Source organism: Aquarana catesbeiana, linkage group LG03 (genome assembly GCF_042186555.1).
Source record: "Aquarana catesbeiana isolate 2022-GZ linkage group LG03, ASM4218655v1, whole genome shotgun sequence".
Taxonomy (NCBI): Eukaryota; Metazoa; Chordata; class Amphibia; order Anura; family Ranidae; genus Aquarana; species Aquarana catesbeiana.
This window is the reverse complement of record NC_133326.1, coordinates 742,953,336-742,967,270: the sequence shown is the minus strand read 5'-3', so window position 1 is coordinate 742,967,270 and position 13,935 is coordinate 742,953,336. Positions and strand designations below refer to the sequence as shown.

At 44.4% G+C, this 13,935-nt stretch overlaps 1 protein-coding gene across 1 annotated transcript in view; it reads right to left on the bottom strand.

Annotated features, from left to right (window-relative positions):
• The window catches only part of LOC141133874 (NACHT, LRR and PYD domains-containing protein 3-like), a gene marked incomplete in the record, with an annotated part of 735,962 nt that overhangs the window by 150,195 nt on the left and 571,832 nt on the right, over positions 1–13,935 (bottom strand).

The following is a 13,935-nucleotide window of genomic DNA, read 5'->3' as shown; positions in this document are numbered from 1 at the left end:
TAAACATTCAGGCGTTTAAGTGGTGGACAGACAAAGGACTCTACAGAATAGGACACTATCTAACTGCGATGGGTCCTATTAATTTGAATTATTGTAAACGAACATTGGAAATGCCTGACTCTAAAAGGTTCAGATTTAACCAAATAATTCACTTCACACAATCACTTTGGCACAACATACAAGTAGCTCCCTCGATTACACCATACGAACAGTGGTGCTCTAACCTGGACGGACCGAAAGGGGGATCTCGATAATATACACAGCACTCATGTCTAATTCGGACAAACCAGCATATGCCAGGACCTGGGAGGAGGACTTGAGCGGATCTTGGACTTCAGGAGACTGGTTCAGAGGGTGAAACCGCTCTTACAAAGGTATTTATAATATCTCTCTGATAGAAGCTAGCTTAAAGGTAATGGCAAAATGGTATTATGTACCTGCTAATTTGGCCATGTTTTATCCTGGGACCTCTCCATCCTGCTTTAGAGATTGCAAATTGGAAGGCACTATGCTACATGTTTGGTGGACTTGTCCGCGTATTAGAACCTACTGGAAGAAAATATTCTGTATGATGGGCAGTTTAATGAGTATACGTATAGCACCAGATCCAACTATAGCTTTACTCAATCATACCATACCGAACCTACCTAAAAGCTCCCAGAGGTTAGCTTTCTTTATTTTATTGGGAGCAAAACTTACCATAGCAAAGGCCTGGAAAAGGCGTACAGTGTCCTTTCAATGTTGTAAAAGGAAGGTAACATGGATAATGTCCCAGGAAAAAATAGTAGCAAAACTGTTGGATACGGTTGAGAAATTCAATATCATTTGGGAACCATGGGCGCGATATTGTAATATTTCACTCTATCCGGGTATGGAGATGGGACCAGGACACTTACCTAATCTACAGTAACAATAACTTTTCTCTCTAACTTTTCTCTCTCTCTTTCTCTTACCTTTCTTCTCTTCTTCTAACACATTTTCTTCCCTCTAAGACAGGGGCCAACGAGCCTCTTCGGTATACACTGGCCGCTCTTGGCCCTTTATTTAAGTTATACGCATCAAGACACATTCAGGTCGGGGTAATACATAGGATATGCTTACTGAAAATCTGGTGATATACTGTCTTATTTTCAAAAGGGATGAATCAATCATTCCATACCGTAGGAAATATATAGACATACGAGGCAGACACTTACACAAATCGGAGCACACAGGAGAGATCCACAACAAGATAAGATGCCTCTTTGTACATACAATGTGTAGGTCACATACAGTCAAGAAAGGGATCCCCAGCTCCGAAATTCCATATTTAATCAGCATAACATAATTTTAAGTCTTCATTAGTTCCAAGAATGGTGTGATGTCTATGGGGACAATACAGGGAAAGGGATCCGGTTGGGGGGGGTCTTTGATCATCCCGGTGGGCACAGCAAGAACCCTGATGGGGTGCCCGAGGGGGAGAGAGGGCCTCCCCCCGCGGGATCCAAGCATAGGCAACTGTAGTCACTCACCTCGGAGATATTTAACTTTGTCTGCTGGAAACAAAATTTATTGCAATTCTCACGACTGCAAGAAAGTTAGATGTATGTTTATCAGGTTCTGCATATCCTTGCACCTCACATATACCATGTAATGGATACATTTACAATATTGTATGTGTATAAAACTCATTAAAACAGTCTTCAAAGGGTTGGTTGACTGAGAGTCAATGCACGATACTCTAGGGTTCCTCTATGGGACATGTTTCACTTAAAGTGGTGTTCCGGCCGAAATTATAATTTTTAAATAAAAATACCCCTATAATACACAAGCTTAATGTATTCTAGGAAAGTTAGTCTGTAAACTAAGGTCTGTTTTGTTAGTTTATAGCAGTAGTTTGTTATTTTATAAACTTACAGCAGGCCGTGGCCATCTTAAGTGTGGGCATCTGAAGCCAGACTGTATTTCTTCCTGGATCTCATCCTTGCAGATCTCGCACATGCTCAGTGCAGCACAAGCAGTGTAATAGGTTTCAGGTCAGGTTTCCATAGCAACGGCAGTTTCAGAGGAAGTTGCTGCCCCTTCCCAGAAGGCATTGCAAACAGGAAATGATGCGATGGGCCGCGGCCAGGGAGGAGGAAGTGAAAAATGAATACAGCAGATATACAGTAGGTACTGAGAAAAAAAATAAAAAAATATCCAATTTGTTTACAGTGCACAGTTTAGTGAGGGATGCTGAAGAGTTGTAAAAGTGGGTGGAACTCCACTTTAAACAAACTATATTGATGAGTAAAGTACAAAAAGGAGGAACTTGAGCTTTGAGCCACTTGTGCATTGAATCTTAGTCAATGAAGTTTTATGCAAGACTGTTAAACAAAGACAAAGATAATGAACAAGAGGCACTCTTTACTAGTTCAACGGTGTAATAACATTATTTACCTTCTGTTCTCCTTATTTACACCTTTCTTTGCAAGTTAAAACCATTTAGAGCAAATTTATGCTCTTTCATTATTTTTTTTGTTTTAGCTTTAGCGCAAGACAGTTATACATGTTTCAAATATCACAGTAGCACTCAACTGATAAATAACTGTATTATTTATTTGTAACACTGTATTACTGTTGTCTGAGGAAAGCTTGATGTTTACAGCCTACGCTATCAATGCTATATTCTGATGTGACATGTCCATTGTTTATCTTTATAACCAATAAATCTATTGAATATTAAAATTGCTGTAGGAGCAACGTTGTCCCAAAGACAAGGAACCAAGGCCCTGCTGTACCCAGTGGCCTTCTTCTCTCACAAGTTGTCTACGGCAGAGAGAAATTATGACGTGGGAGACAGATAGTTGTTAGCAATAAAATCTGCATTAGAAGAATGGCGTTACCTTCTGGAAGGAGCCGCTCATCCAGTCCTAATTTTTACAGATCATAAAAACCTGGAGTATTTGAGATCTGCAAAAAGACTGAAGCCACGACAAGCCAGGTGGGCCTCTTCTTCTCCAGGTTCTCCTTTCATGTCACTTGCCACCCTGGTTCCAAAAACACTAAACCTGATGCCCTATCCAGGATGTTCCACAAACCCCAAGAAATTTCACCTCCGGATACCATCCTGTCCCCGGGGAATTTTCTCCTGCTTCAGGGAAACCTGCTTTCACAAATTAAGCAAGCTTCCGCAAGACTGGGACCTTCTGTTGGGCCAGAACTACAAATCAGAGATGGGTTGCTTTGACACGAAAATAAGATTTATATACCCGAAAACCTACGAGTGCCCATATTGGAATTTGTGGAATCCTGTACAACCTGTATTAGGAACAAGGGTTACAAAATCATGGGATGGCGGCTACTAAGACCTTTGCCTGTCCCAGACAGGCCATGCAAGATGTTATCCATAGACTTTTTTGTCAAACTACCTCCGGCGGGGGGCTATACCACCATCTTTGTGATTGTAGATCAGCTATCAAAAACGGCCCATTTTGTTCCAATGAAGGGTACCCCCTCAGCTTCAGAAACAGCACAAATGTTCATCAAAGAAGTCATCAGACTCCCCAAGGTTCCAGCCAATATTGTTTCAGATCGGAGGGTACAGTTTACCTCCCAATTCTGGAAGTCTCTGTGCAAAACTCTGAACATTGAGTTATCATTCTCCTCTGCCTATCATTTCCAGACTAATGGGCAAACAGAGAGAACAAACCAAACTCTCGAACAATACCTACGCTGTTTCTCTTCTTTTGCCCAAGATGACTGGATTTCTGTGCTCCCATTGGCTGAATTCACCTACAACAACTCCATTCACTCCGCTATCAAACAGACTCCATTTTTTGCAAATTATGGCTTCCATCCTTCATTCTTACTGAATTCTGAATGTACAGTACCCGCAGTTCAGGAAAAATTGAATTTCTTTGCCTCCAATAATCAAATTCTGCAGGAAACCATGAGCAGGACCCAGGAACACAACAAAATAACTTTCAATAAGAAAAGGCGAGGTGAGCTGTTACTTGCACCCGGTGACCGGGTATGGTTATCCACGGTGAAACTTACGTTGGCCTGCCCTTCGAAGAAATTGGATCCCAATTTCTTGGGGCCATTTCCTGTCAGACGGAGGATTAATGAGGTGGCATATGAACTAGAACTTCCTGATTCGTTAAAGGTTCACCCGGTATTTCATGTATCTTTACTTAAATCTTCCATTTTCAATCCATTTCCAGGTCGAAGTATGGACCCCCCTGATCCAGTTTTGATATATGGCGAGGAAGAATTTGAGGTAGAATCTATCTTGGACTACAGGAGGAGAGGTAGTCAGGATCAATTCCTGATAAAATGGAGGGGGTTTGGGCCTGAAGAGATTAATCCCATCCTGAGGTCCCATCCTGAAAAATTTGCCCGAAAGGGCATCTGGAGGCTGCCCCTTGGGGGGGGGGGCAATGTCAGGAAGATCCTGCCAGTAATCGGCATCCCAGGCTCACTGGTGCGCAGGCCGCGGGCACCACTGCGCGTGCGTGGGCGTGCACACAGGCGTGCGCACGCGCATCCCCGTTGGTGCCAGGCGGGCTATTTAAACCTGCCTGTCATACTCAGTCTCCGCTGTCTGCTCTACAGCGTTCTGTGTGCCAAACCTGATCTGATCTGAGACTTTCTGTTACCTGACCCGGCTACCTGTTTTGACTATCCAGCTATCTGCCTGCATCTGACCCCCCGGCTTGCTTAGACCACTCTCCTGTTTGATCCCTGGTACCTTTACTGTCCGCCTGATATCGACCACTGGCCTGTCTGACTATCCTTCTGCTTGATCCCTGATACTTACCTGCTACCTGCTGTTGTTCCTGGTTCCAGTCCAGCATTCCAGTATCCAGCCTGCTACCTGCTGTTGTTCCTGTTTCCAGTCCACCATTCCAATATCCAGCCTGCTACCTGCTGTTGTTCCTGGTTCCAGTCTCCAGTCTTCTTTTCAGTTCCAGGTTCCTGGGTCCTCACCACTCCTGGACTTCTGGGTGACTGTTGATCCTGCCAGGCACCCATACCACTCCTCACTCCTATGTCCTATGTTCCCATTCCAAAGGGCCGTGAGTGGGATTCGTAGGGGAGGTCTCTCTCTGCACTTCGGGCTCAAAACCTACCAGGTACGTGACACTCCCATATAAGCTGCGATCACATGCTACCAGGGAGGAGTTCTGAGAGCAGGAAAAGATAGAATGGAGTGCTGAGTTGCTGTCCCGGGCATCCCCACATGGGAGGGTGCGCCGAGCATGGAGGAGGGCTGAAGGAGCCATTGGGATGCTTTGGAGGATAGAGATCTTCATCAAGGAGCTGGTGTCGGGATGCTGTGACCAGGGAACACAGGACTTGTACACAGATGAAGGTTGGTGAAGGAGAAGTAGCAGTAAAGAGTCAGGATGAAAGTTGCAAACTTCTGTGACTGGGGAACACAGGACTTGTACTTTGAAGGAGGTCAGTGCTGAAGAATTACAAAAGGACCTTTGAGCCCCCGTTCACACCTATGCGAATTAGATGCATCTTACACCGCATCCAATTTGCAGGACATTATAAATACATTCATATGAATGCATCTAGTTCACATATGTGCGTTGCATTCGCACTGCGCATTGCACAAAAAAGTGTGCGTTTTCTGGGCATTGAGGTGCGAATTACAAGCCCATTATCTTTTATGGGAACGCATCTGATTCGCAGATGCATTGCGTTCTGAACATGGATTTTCTCCTCCTCACTACACCCCCCCCCCCTCTCCTTGCTCACTGATCCACAGCTAAAATGCAGAGGAACCTTTGAACAACTGATTTTTATCTTCCCAGTGAAACCTGAGCTTCAATACGCACCGCACATGTGTGAACTCAGGCTGAGAGTAGTGAAGAATGTTGTAGCCGGGGAACGCAGTGTTTGCAATCTTGGACTAGCTGGTATCAGTAGTCCACCTATTACCACGTGTCAGGCCAACGGGGGGGGAGGTACCGTGTATCTCTGGTCTGGTGAAGCATGTTGGTAATAACTTCCAAAAGTCTGTGTGGCTATCAAATTCTCTAGGCCATCGGGGAGAGGTGTGCCTCTGGCCTATTGAGTTGTCCCAGCGACAGTATTCAAAAATACTTTAAAGTATATCTATCAAGCTGAGGATTATTCAGAGTGATTCTCGTTTGTAGTACTGGAAGTAGAATGGTATTAATCTAACAGTTTTGCAGTGGAAGTTTGTACAGGAGAGGTGATGTTCTGCAGGAGCTAGTGCAGAGGAGGAGGAGCAATAGTCTGCAGAAGGAGAAGCGCTGAAGGAATAGACTATGAATGATGGAGATTCATTATTGCAAGACAGAAGCTACAGATTAATGCTTTGCAAATACAAGTACAAACAAACAAATGCTATGGGCATCCCATATCTTCCCTTGTCCTACCCAAGTTCTATCCCGCAATAAGCATAACAAAACTACGCAAATGACTGCTTATTGTCTTAACTGATAGATGAGGGTCTGGCAGCAGGATGATTTGGTGAATGTTAGTAACCAGTGGTAACCACACCACTACACTTGCATATAAGCCTTTAAAATGAGCACTTTGATTTTTGCACATTCGTGTCCCATAGACTTTAATGGTGTTTGCACAAATTTGTTGCCTGTTCGCATGTTCTGCTGTATAGATCTGATCAGATCAAAAGATATTGATTCGTTCAGATACTATACTAGTAATGAAAAAGTGTGTGTGTGCGTATTAGTGTATCTGGCACTAATCTGACGCTGCCTGGGATTGACGCTACCACTAACTCATGCTAAAACTGATGTCACCCGTGACACTAATACAGTGATCAGGAAAGAGATCTGTACACTATACTAGTGACACTGTGACAGGGAGTGAAACGGTTAACTGGGGGGAAGCTGATCAGGGGATGATCAAGGGGTTAAATGTGTACCTACGTGTCCTGGTGTCAGTGTAGTGTTGGTGTACTCACAGTAAGATGCTTTCTACTCTCGAGCTGGAACCGAAAATGGTTCCATGAGGGGAGATGACATCACTTCCTTTGCCTGTGTTTACATAACACAGGCAGAGGACAGTCTGCCATTTGCCAGAACCAATCAGCAGGTCCAGGCCATAAATCATTGGGGGCCTGTAGACTGATCGGTTCTGAAACTAAACTGATCATCGTGGGGACACGTGACCAATGTACAATGATGGCAATTCATGCAGGAGAGCCAACCTGCTACAGTACAACTCCTGCGGCTGGTTGTGAACCAGTTAATGTATTTTCTGCATTCTCTGTATTAAGGTAAAACATCTTCTACATGCAGCTCCCCCCATCCCCCAATACTTACCTGAGCCTGATCTTCATCCAGCAATATGCACAAGAGCAGAGGCTCTCTTGACTCTCTCCCTCCTCATTGGCTCACACACAGCAGGGGGAGCCATTTTCTTCTGCTGCTGTCAATCTCAGCAATGAGGAGGGAACAGGGGGCATCTTATGGACACACAGAGCTGGGCTCAGGAGAGAGCATGTACAAGTGCCCCCAATAACAAGTGGCTTGCTATGGGGGCTCTCATCCGGGGAAGGAGCCAGGAGTACCAGCATTGGGACCCCAGAAGAAGAGGATCGGGCTGCTCTGTGCAAAACCATTACAGAGCCGGTAAGTATGACATTTGTTATTTAAAAAAAAAAAAAAAAAAAACACAAAACGCACCTTTACCAGCCAGTCACAGCACTGGGATTGTGGTATTACCAGCCAATCACAGCACTGGGATTGTGGTATTACCAGCCAATCACAGCACTGGGGTTGTGGTATTACCAGCCAATCACAGCACTGGGGTTGTGGTATTACCAGCCAATCACAGCACTGGGGTTGTGGTATTACCAGTCAATCACAGTACTGGGATTGTGGTATTACCAGCCAATCACAGCACTGGGATTGTGGTATTACCAGCCAATCACAGCACTGGGATTGTGGTATTACCAGCCAATCACAGCACTGGGATTGTGGTATTACCAGCCAATCACAGCACTGGGGTTGTGGTATTACCAGCCAATCACAGCACTGGGGTTGTGGTATTACCAGCCAATCACAGCACTGGGATTGTGGTATTACCAGCCAATCACAGCACTGGGATTGTGGTATTACCAGCCAATCACAGCACTGGGATTGTGGTATTACCAGCCAATCACAGCACTGGGATTGTGGTATTACCAGCCAATCACAGCACTGGGGTTGTGGTATTACCAGCCAATCACAGCACTGGGGTTGTGATATTACCAGCCAATCACAACACTGGTACTTTGGTATAAATTACCTGTATAAAGTTGTTAGTTTTCTGTATAAAGTGTATTAATACCAATTCATTATTCTGCAGCACATTGTTCCAGCACTGAGGTTGTGGTAGTAGCAGAAATATATTGTATGTAGTATTTGCTTTGTATTATAATTGTTGTTGTGTAATTATTATTTGGAAGTATCAGGATCAGGTGGTTCGGTGGTTTGTTACATAGTTACACAGCCGTATAGTAACACTGGGGTTGTGGTAACACTTACCTCTGTCTGCAGGTAGGTTGTCTGTCTGTGTAATATAGAGCAGAGCTACACTAGTTTGTTATTTAGTGTAAAAAATATGTACAAAGATAAAGAATGACAGAAAATACAACAAAGACAAAAGGACAGACACAGTCTGGCTGTGAGAATAAAACAGAAATAAACTTTTTCTGAGGATTATCCTGTGACAGGAACATGTCAGGAACATCCGATATTCACCGGTTAGACTGGCACCATGGGAACCACCCCGTCCATATCTCAGGATCCTCAATTTATGGATATGGGTGGAGTTTAGCCATCAGCCAATCAACCTTGGGGGGTGTTCCCTGCCCAGCCCACAAGCCGGTCCTGTGTTCTGAAGGAACCAAAACTAAAGGGGGTCATGAATGGTTCTGATGGATGAGGATTGGATTTTTAACACAGGCATGTCAGTCTGATCAGACTCCATAGAACCATTCTGAGAGTTTTTCCTGGATTCTATCCTCACTACACATACAATGGTATACAGTGCCTTGAAAAAGTATTCATACCCCTTGAAATGTTCCACATTTTGTTATGTTACAACCAAAAACGTAAATGTATTTTATTTGGATTTTATGTGATAGACCAACACAAAGTGGCACATAATTGTGAAGTGGAAGGAAAATGATAAATGATACAAATAAATATGTGAAAACTGTGGGGGGCATTTGTATACAGCCCCCTTACTCTGATACCCCTAACTAAAATCTAGGGGAACCAATTGCCTTCAGAAGTCTCTTAATTAGTAAATAGAGTCCACCTGTGTGTCATTTAATCTCAGTATAAATACAGCTGTTCTGTGAAGCCCTCAGAGGTAGGGATGGGTGAACTGTTCGGCCTGAGCATAAGTAATGCGAACAGCGAACAATATGCAGTGTTCAGGGCAAATTCAAAAGCTGCTGGAACACCATTAAAGTCTATGGGACACTAACATGAATAATGTTACAAAAGTGCTAATTTTAAAGGCTTATATGCAAGTTATTGTCATAAAAAGTGTATGAGGACCTGGGTCCTGCCCCAGGGGACATGTATCAATGCAATTTTTTTTTCTTTTAAATGGCTGTTTTTTTCGGGAGCAGTGATTTTTTTAATGCTTAAAGTGAAACAATAAAAATTACATTTTCCTTTAAATATTGTGCCTGGGGGGTGTCTATAGTATGCCTGTAAAGTGACACATTTTTCCCGTGTTTAGAAGAGTACCACAGCAAAATGACATTTCTAAAGTAAAAGTTGTCATTTAAAACTGATCGTGGCTGTAATGAATTGATGGGTCTCGGCAATATATATAAAACTCATTGAAAAAAAAAAAGAGCATGGGATCCCCCCAGTCCATTACCAGGCCCTTTGGGTCTGGTATGAATATTAAGGGAAACCCCAAACCAAAATTAAAAATAAATTGCGTGGGGGTCCCCCTAAAATCCATACCAGGCCCCTCAGGTCTGATATGGAAATTAAAGAGAACCCTAAGCCAAATAAAAAAAAATGGCATAGGGGTCCCCCCAAAATCCATACCAGACCCTTATCCGAGCACACAACCTGGCAGGCTGCAGGAAAAGAGGGGGGATGAGCGAGCACCCCCCCTCCTTAACCATACCAGGCCACATGCCCTCAATATGGGGAGGGTGCTTTGGGGTAGCCCCCAAAAGCACCTTGTGCCCATTTTGATGGGGACAAGGGCCTTATCCCCACAACCCTTGCCCGGTGGTTGTGGGGGTCTGCGGGTGGGGGGCTTATCGAAATCTGGAAGCCCCCTTTAACAAGGGGACCCCCAGATCCCGGCCTCCCCCCTGTGTGAAATGGTAACGGGGTACAAATGTACCCCTACCATTTAACTAAAAAAAGTGTCAAAATGGTACAAAAGACAAGATACAGATTGGGACAAGTCCTTTATTAAAAAAATAAAAATGTCCCACAAAGTAGGTTCACGCCGCCCAACGGACCGAAAAAGGCCCCCCATCTGATGCTTCTTGGCTGATTCACGGGGACTTCCCCATGGCTTCCCCGTGGCATCAGAGGGGACGGGGCAACCAGGTTATGTAAACGGGTGACCCCGCCCCCCTCTGACACCAAGAAAAGGCCATGGGGAAGTCCCCATGAAGCCCTGCCCTCAGTTATATAAGAGCTGTCACAGGCCAAGAAGCGTCAGACAGCGGGAGCCTCCCATGGGTGGCAGATTTTTTTTTTCTTTTTCGGTCCGTCCGGGGGCGTGAACTTACTGTACTTCATAGGACATTTTATTTTATTTTTTTTTATTAAAGGACTTATCCCAAGCTGTGTCTTGTCTTTTGTACCATTTTGACACTTTTTTTGTGAAATGGTAGGGGTACATTTGTACCCCGTTACCATTTTACATAGGGGGGAGGCCGGGATCTGGGGGTCCCCTTGTTAAAGTGGGCTTCCAGATTCCGATAAGCCCCTCGCCTGCAGACCCCCACAACCACCGGGCAAGGGTTGTGGGGATATGGCCCTTGTCCCCATCAACATGGGGACAAGGTGCTTTGGGGGGCTACCTCAAAGCACTCCCCCCATGGTAAGGGCATGTGGCCAGGTACAGTTCAGTAGGGGGGGCACTCTTTCATCCCCCTCTTTTCCTGCAGCCTGCCAGGTTGCGTGCTTGGATAAGGGTCTGGTATGGATTTTAAGGGGACCCCTACGCCATTTTTTTAAAAAAAATTGGCGCAGGGTTCCCCTTAACCACTTGACCACCGGGCACTTAAACACCCTTCCTAACCAGACCAATTTTCAGCTTTCGGTGCTCTCACACTTTGAATGACAATTACTCAGTCATGCAACACTGTACCCATATGAAATGTTTGTCCTTTTTTTCACACAAATAGAGCTTTATTTTGGTGGTATTTAATCACCGCTTGGTTTTTATTTTTTGCGCTATAAATTTAAAAAAGACTGAATATTCGTTAAAAAAAAAAATTCTTTGTTTCTGTTAAAATTTATTGGCAGAGTATTGGCAGAGTATTTATTAGTATGGGCAGAGTATGGGCAGAATATGGGCACTGAGCAGCGCTGTGGGATGGATCTGTAGTGCCCACAGCGCTGCTAACAATCTCTCCCCTTTTCCTCTCACCTCTCACACTGTACCTATCGGTACAGAGAGGGGAGGGAGAGAGGAACCAGCATCAGAGGAGAGGGAAGGAAGCGGTGTCAGAGAGGGGAGGGAGGAACTGGCATCATGACATGATGCCGGTTTGTTTTCAAGTGATGCTCCATCGTTTGACGGAGCGATCATGTGGTAAACTGCCGCTATCAGCGGCTGTTTACTGTGATCTGTGATGCGCCGGGTCCAGGTCACGGATGTTCCTGGGTGCACGCCCCAGGGGGCGCGCGGGGGTGCGCAAGAGCGCAATTCTTTGAGGACGTCCCACGGACGTCCACCTAGAATAAGCCGACCGCGCTGTAGCCGTCTTTCGGCTATGGCCCGGTCGGCATGTGGTTAATTTTCATATCAGACCCGAAGGGCCTGGCATGTTTTTTAGGGGGACCCCCATGCAATTTTTTAAAAAAAATTTGGTTTGGGGTTCCCCTTAATATTCATACCAGACCCAAAGGGCCTGGTAATGGACTGGGAGGGGATCCCATGCTCTTTTTTTCAATGAGTTTTATCTATATTGCCGAGACCCGACAATTCATTACAGCTGTGATCAGTTTTAAATGACAATTTTTCCTTTAGAAATGTCATTTTGCTGTGGTATTGTTCTAAACATAGGAAAAATGCACCACTTTACAGGCATAGTATAGACACCCCCAGGCACGATATTTAAAGGAATATTTCACTTTTATTGTTTCACTTTAAGCATTAAACAAAAAATCACTGCTCCCAAAAAAAGTCTGTTTAAAAAAAAAAAATGCATTGATACATGTCCCCTGGGGCAGGTCCCGGGTCCCCAAACACTTTATGACAATAACTTGCATATAAGCCTTTAAAATGAGCACTTTTGATTATTCATGTTCGTGTCCCATAGACTTTAACGGTGTTCATGTGTTCTGCCAAATTTTTTGCCTGTTCGCATGTTCTGCTGCAAACCAAACAGGAGGGTGTTCAGCTCATCCCTACTCAGAGGTGTGTTAGAGAACCTTAGGGAACAAACAGCATCATTAAGGCCAAGTAACACACCAGACAAGTCAGGGATAAAGTTGTGGAGAAGTATAAAGCCGGGTTAGGTTATAAAAAAATATCTCAAGCTTTGAACATCTCACAGAGCACTGTTCAATCCATCATCAGAAAATGGAAAGAGTATGGCACAACTGCAAACCTACCAAGACATGGCCGTCCATCTAAACTTACCAGCCGGGCAAGAAGAGCATTCATGAGAGAAGCAGCCAAGAGGCCCATGATAACTCTGGAGGAGCTACAGAGATCCACAGAAAAGGTGGAGGAATCTGTCCACAGGACAACTATTATTCATGCACTCCACAAATCTGCCCTTTATGGAAGAGTGGCAAAAAGAAAGCCATTGTAGAAAGAAAGCCATAATAAGTTCTGTTTGCAGTTTGTGAGGAGCCATGTGGGGGACACAGCAAACATGCTGAAGAAGGTGCTCTCCTCAGATGAGACCAAAATTCAACTTTGTGGCCTAAAAGCAAAACGCTATGTGTGGGGGAAAACTAACACTGCACATCACACTAAACACACGATCCTCACTGTGAAACATGGCGGTGGCAGCATCATGGTGTGGGGATGCTTTTCTTCAGCAGTGACAGGGACGCTGATCAGAGTTGATAGGAAGATGGATGGAGCCAAATACAGGACAATCTTCGAAGACAACCTGTTTGTGTCTGCAAAAGTTTTGAGACTGGGGCGGAGGTTCACCTTCCAGCAGGACAACGACCCTAAACATACAGCCAGAGCTACAATGGGATGGTTTAGATAAAAGCATATTCATGTGTTTGAATGGCCCAGTCACAGTCCAGACCTAAATCCAATTGAGAATTTGTGGCAAGACTTGAAAATTGCTGTTCACAGACGCTCTCCATCCAATCTGACAGAGCTTGAGCTTGTTGGCAAAGAAGAATGGGCAAAAATTTCCCTCTCTAGATGTGCAAAGCTGGTAGAGACATCCCCAAAAAGACTTGTAGAGAAAGGGGGTTCTACAAAGTATTGACTCTGGGGAGCGCTAGAAAAATGCCCCTCACACATTTCACATATTTATTTGTAAAAAAAATTGAAAATCATTTATCATTTTCCTTCAACTTCACAATTATGTACCACTTTGTGTTGGTCTATCACATAAAATCCCAATGAAATCAATTTATATTTTTGGTTGTAACATGACAAAATGTGGAACATTTCAAGGGGTATGAATACTTTTTCAAGGCACTGTATGTACATGTACCCCAACATGTATGAAATCAAGAGGAATTATTTCCATTTCTGTGAGCCGCTGCAAACTTCAAAGTCTGATCTCTG